The 6,624-nt window shown below is 31.1% G+C and overlaps 1 long non-coding RNA gene across 1 annotated transcript; it reads left to right on the top strand.

The window, feature by feature from the left end:
* Positions 1-645: 645 nt before the first annotated feature.
* Positions 646-5,713, top strand: LOC111707878 (uncharacterized). Its single transcript, XR_002766545.1, has 4 exons — positions 646-687; positions 894-926; positions 1,487-1,588; positions 5,168-5,713. It is a non-coding gene; the product is annotated as an uncharacterized LOC111707878 (long non-coding RNA).
* Positions 5,714-6,624: the final 911 nt, after the last annotated feature.

Raw genomic sequence — 6,624 nt, 5'->3', positions numbered from 1 at the left:
TCCAAGGTACTTGTATACATATAGTTTTATTCAATATGATTTATTTAAGCTCAAACAGTTTAGAATATCAATGTTTTTCACCATCAGGTTGCAAAGATATACGGTAATTAGGTCACTTATAAGAAACCTTGTTTTTATTTTACAGAAAATATCGATAAAATAAAAACAGTTTTAAAGTGAAAACCCTTATATAAGGTGGAAACCCTTATATAAGGTGGAAACCCTTATATAAGGTGGAAACCCTTATTTAAGGTGGAAACCCTTTTTTAAGGTGGAAACCCTTTTTTAAGGTAGAAACCCTTATTTTAGGTGGAAACCCTTATTTTAAGTGGAAACCCTTATTTAAGGTGGAAACCCTTATTTAAGGTGGAAACCCTGATTTAAGGTGGAAACCCTGGTTCGAGGTGGAAACCCTTTTTTAAGGTAGAAACCCTTATTTTAGGTGGAAACCCTTATTTAAGGTGGAAACCCTTATTTTAGGTGGAAACCCTGGTTTAAGGTGGAAACCCTGGTTTAAGGTGGAAACCCTGGTTTAAGGTGGAAACCCTGGTTTCTAATTAAAAGAATACGAGTATTTTAAGTGTTTTCAAATAGAATTCTAATCTAAAGCATTTTAACGTACATTTGAATATTTGACGTTTATTTCAGGAACATTCTGATAATTGCTGAGTCTATCATTGATATCAGGTTTGTAAGAATTTACTTTGATTTTTTTTGTCGTTGTTGATTCATTAAGCCAATGAAATCCATGATACGTTTCTATACTGGTTCATGGCGCAAACAACAAAAGGTAGGAATGGCAACCCCTTTTGAGAATAAGAAAACGGAAATTTTCTCGGCAAAAATCCTGATTTAGAAAAATAATTGTATATTTTAAAATATTTTTATTTTAGATCAACCCCTGACTGGTTCTTCTGTCTAATGAGGTAGATAAAATTCTTAAATACAAAATTTCAAAACTTAAAGGGAGTGTTCGCGAAAAATGAAAGGAGATATAGTGGCTATAACATCGAACCGAATATGATAGTTAATCACGACTCAAACCGAAGAACGTAGCGTCCTTACAAATTCACAAAGTTGCATTACTCCACTCAGATCGTAAATAATTCAATTAAATTGGAAATTAATCATTCAGATATTACAACCTATCTTCATCGAATTCAATTCGATGCATTCGTAAAAAGTTAATATTGGATACTATTGTTTACTTGTTTATTATATAAATACTTTAAACGACGATTTTTTTTCCTTACAGAAGCAACAGATAGAAGTAAGATTAGTAGCGATTACGTTAGCCTATACCCCCTTTCATTCCACGCGAACACTCCCTATAATAAAAAAGTCACATGACTCATCAGAATTAAATTTATCAATATTTTTTTATTGTAGGGATATAATTTTTCTAAATGATAAGGCGAATTAAAAAAAATATAAACTTTTAATGAACTTTAGAACAACTCAGAACCTTGAACCTTTGTGTGTTTAGTGTGAACAACGTGCTCCAAATCCTCAACACGAACATGAACTTCTGGTTCTACGCGTGGATGAACAAAAACTTCAGGGCTGGACTTCGATCCCTCGTTTCCAGGTAGAACTTTAAACTTAAAGATACTGTCACTCACCATTTTAAGATCGGCATATTCGATTCACAACGGTATTCTATATTACTGCGATGCTTTATCGCATGTCTTATACGACTCAGGTTGTATAAAAGGGTTGGTTAGTCTCAATGCGCAATATACGGAAAATATCGTCTCCTAAGATAGATAGATAAAACCTAATATGACCAATGATGTGTCTTGGGGTGGTTTGTTTTTGGGTTGTGTTTTGTTTATATTTTCTTTCATGGTCAATATTTAGCATATTGTCAAAGGTCAAAGATATTGCCAAGTTTAATAAAGTCAAAGTTTAACAAAACACAGTTTTGAAATCTTCAAGTTTTATTAATTTTTTTCCTAAAAACGATCCACAAGGAGAACAGCGCAAAATATGACGTCACTCTCACCTCTATAATCAGTGAGGTCGTATTAGTTTTTTATCTATCTATCTGAGGAGACCACATTTTCCGTATCGAGAGTATCGAGTATCGAGAGTTACCAACCTTATTATACAGCCTTGTATATAAAAATACTCTTAAAGGGACTGTAAAGGAAAAATGAAAGGGGGTGTATGATGAAATCTGAGAACTCAGGCGTTGAACGATACCTATAAGACATCTTTCTGATTTTCCAGTCTCGAAAAATTGAAAAATAAATTGTTACGCAAAAACTAGTTCTTCAGCAGTCCAAAAACGTCACAGCAAAGTTTACGGAAACCCTATCGCCCCCTCCTTCTATTCAACATCTCCTTGCCAAAACGTAACTTTGTAAGATATACCTCCGTATACTGTGACCAGAACTCTCTCCAATGGCAGTGCAGTATACTGGTCACGTGAAACAGACGGAGACTCGTGACAATAATACTGCACTGCCATTGGTTGGAGTTCTGGTGACATGTTCCGGACGCCTAAATAATATTATCAATTATATCTATTAAAAATGAAAAAATATTAAAGTCAAATAATAATAGGAGCAAACTTGAGTTTCTTAGGCTCCTATGGGATATCCTTGTCTTCAGATTGGTTGCGTATTTGTTGAATATGATCTGTTTAAAACTACGAATCCTATAGAAAATCTTACAAAAATACGTTTTGGTATAATTTTGACACAGTTTTATATCAATTTTTTGAGACAGGAACATCAGATAGAACTCTTATATGTATCGTTCAACTCCTGAGATTCTTAGGTTTCAGCCTATACCCCTTTGATTTTTCCTTTACAGTCCCTTTAAAAAGTACATTTTAATAGTTGAAAGCATAACATCTTATTATTTCTTACCATATATCATAGAGATTTGATTGATTTTCCACAAAAAAATTGTAAAAGATTTTTATTAACATTGATGATGTTTCTTCTCGGTGAAATTTATTTTAAAAGCAATCAATTGGAATAGAACTGAGGTTTCCTTTTCAGGTTATATTTCATATTCAATAGCCATCGTATCACAGTTTATGATTTTCAAAATATCCTTCATGGACTATAATTAGCATTTGCCGACGACACAAATGTGGCATCAAAATGTAAAAACTTAAATACTCTAGCAGACACAATAAATAAAGAATTAGAAAAAATAACTTGTTGGTACATGTCTAATAAACTTACTATTAACTTTGAGGAAACTAATGCAATTTTATTTTCAAATTCTCTAAATGCACAAAACGACTGACCCGATGTTTTCTTTAAATTAGGAGAATCTACACGAAAAATTGAACGAATAAAAGAAACAGATTCAGTGAGATTCTTGGGAATATGGCTGGACACAAAATTGAACTTTAATGACTATTTTATAAAGATATACAAGCGGTTAACTTTTTCACTTTATGCTATGAAAAAAAAAAAAAACTTTTTAAGCTTTGAAACCATGAAATTGCTCTATTACTCCTTTTTCCACTCCCATTTAGAAATTAGTTCAACATTCCTAATGCTAACTTCAAACAAAAATATTGACAAGATAGAATCATTGCAAAAGAAAGCTATCCGTCTTTTGATGGGGTTACCTAGAAAAAGTCACACAGCGGAAGCTGTTTGGGCTTTAAACATACTCCCCTTCAGAAAATTAGGAATTTTTAATGTAATAAAATTTTTATTTCAATTAAAAGGAGATCAATTACCCCCAACATTTAAAAAAGATTTTATATTATCAAAAAATATCAAAAACGCAAATCTTAGAAACAGAAACGATGTTGATATTCCTAGAATAAAATCTATTAAAATTGGACTGCTCCATCCTCACAATTTCCCTAAAATATGGTATGAAAATAAACGACACTTTTCTAAGCTTTCAAATATCAATCTTATTTCGAATTTTAAACAGAATTTAATAGAAGATTTTTATCAGCAGAACAAGTGTTTTAATTCTAACACATGCTATGTTTGCAAAAGAATCGAAGAAACCAAAGACGATTTTACAAAGAAAAGAATAAAAAGATTAATAAGGGTAAAAGATATAATCAAACATAAAGGATGTCAAAAATCAGCGCGAATTAAAAAGATGCTTAAAAATGCCCGTTTTTCATTGAACCTATATCTTTTTCACACTCCATAAAGCTTTTTTTTTACTTTTTTTTAACATTACAAATAAATATATAATTTTTATTTCTAAAAGTTGTTAGTTCATCGTCGAAAATTACTAACAAACCACCACTAATTTAAATATAGTGTAAACAATAAATTTGTAACTTTCCCTATCCTTTCCTTTCCTTTTCCTTTTATTTCTATTTTTATATTTTTTTAGAATTGGGGGGCAAGTATTCCCACAACCTCTACTTTTAGAGGTTTTTAAATATTTTCTCCTGAAACACATTATTTTGTATGTTTTTGTTATATTTCATAAATGAATAATTTTTTACTTTTTTTACTTTAGAGTTTTAAATATTTACAACATTTCATTATTAGCAGGTTTAGACAGCGTAAAAAAATTTCAAATTTTACCAAGTGTCATTGAATTTCACATTAGTTAGAGAACTATTAAGTTTAAAAAAATGTCGTACAAAAACTATGTTTGTAGGTTAAATTTAAAGAACATTCGGTAATATTTCGCGTAATGATCCGCACAATTGTATTATTCTTCTTATATTTAAAACTACAGAGTAGCGACACTGGAAAATAAATTTGTCAAACCAATACGATTTTTTGTTGTGGCATGCTAACAAGATAAGTTTGTAATTTCTACTCATACTGTTACTAGTGGTTTTGGGCGCTTCACGCCCGTCTTTCATTTTAATTTTCTCTTTGAACTCATACACTCTAAAACAAAACCAAAAAAAGTTTGCGGATTTATAAAAAAAATCGTGGATTTTTTAATTTAATGAAAATCCAATTTTGTTGGAGGCAAATTTTTGAAATTTTGATCACTCATAAATCTTTCCTGGAATCATGTGAGGTTCCACAAAATCTGGTCTCGATCGGTTCATCCGTTTTGACGTTTATTGGATACAAACAGACAGACAGACAAACAAAGTATATATATAACCTTGTAGAAGGTTAGGTTTTGCGCTATTATTGCGCATATTGCGAATGGAAACCTTATGAAATATTTTCTAAACACTACTTAACCTGAAATATTTCAGTTGTTTACCAACTGCGACCCAAAGCGTTCCAACAGCAGAGGTTCAAGTCTAATCTACTAACTGGCCTGGTACCCTGTACAGTGCACAGTACCCTGTACAGTTCACAATAGCCTGTACAGTGCATAGTACCCTACACAGTATACAACATCGTACATAAGTCACTAGAATGGGCTGATTCATCGTTTTGCCTTCTGTGTCTGTTTGTACAAATTTCTCTAATTCCCCAGAAAATAGAAAATAGCGAGGTACTTAGTTTCAGTGATAATTAACGCTGTGTTTTCAAACTGAAACAGAATCAAAGACGGCATTCAACTCTTTTCTCTTTTCTTAAATTTTTTACAAATAGTCTATATTAAATTATTAAATTATAAATTCAACAAATATGATTGATTTAAGCTAATGTACTTAAGGACCCACATGGTATGATGGTAATGGTATGATATCTATATAAGAACAAAAGCATTAATAAATAATCGAACTAACAATAGCATTTCTGAATTACCAACAGTTTGTTTGAAATTTTAATAAAAAATGTATCTACAGGGTGTCCCACGAAACATGACGGTTGGTGAATAGTTTTTAATGTCTTCTTCCATATGCTTTAATAGATATTGAAGATATTTTGCAGTTTATTAGTTTAAAAAAAAATTTACTCAAATATATTTTACTTAGAAATCAATATTACTATAATATGGATGAAATATTGAACTTGAAATATTATGGAAGAAGACATTTTAAACTATTCACCAACTGTTTCGTGGGACACCCTGTGGCTGTGTCTCGCAAATTTTTACGAACATTTTAATTTTCAATAATAATAAATGTGAGTTTTTTTCTAAGAGCACAGAACAAGTTTTTGTAAAAACATGTAAACTCTTTATAATAAATTAGAAACATTTAGTCTCCGACAAACCGATGTCGAACATAGACTAGAATTATTTACCCAACATCTTCGCAATCAGCACATAATGTTTATAGTTTTAAATTTCATTTCTCCCCCCCCACAGTGGGGTATTTTAAGTGGGTCACTATTTTGTCACAATATTCCTCTTTTAATACATTTGTCCGGTGTCTTATGTTGAGAATAGACAAAATGAATATATGTTTATAATCTTTTCATTTATAATTATTATGTGAATTGTAATTTGCATTTATTTTTCAATATTTCAATTTAAAATTACTTTTCCCGTTCATAAATTTATCCTTGAATGGATTCTGTAATCCCTCAATATATATATATATGTCGTCTTTGTTACAGCGAGTAATTCAGAAGAAAAACAAATATTTTTTAGTAAAAGCACAAGAAAGCACAGGGGTTTCAGTCAGGATAATCTAAATTTATAAATAGATTCTAACAGTCATAAAGAAAAGATTTAGGGGCTCCAGCGGCAGCAGCACCCCAAATCCTTAATTTAGTCTGAGAATTTTCAATGAAAAAGCGGATATTCGGTCGAAAT

Source organism: Eurytemora carolleeae, unplaced genomic scaffold, assembly GCF_000591075.1.
Source record: "Eurytemora carolleeae unplaced genomic scaffold, Eaff_2.0 scaffold493, whole genome shotgun sequence".
In the NCBI taxonomy this organism is placed as follows: Eukaryota; Metazoa; Arthropoda; class Copepoda; order Calanoida; family Temoridae; genus Eurytemora; species Eurytemora carolleeae.
The sequence above is the reverse complement of the archived record's forward strand: the minus strand, read 5'-3'. Positions and strand labels throughout refer to the sequence as shown.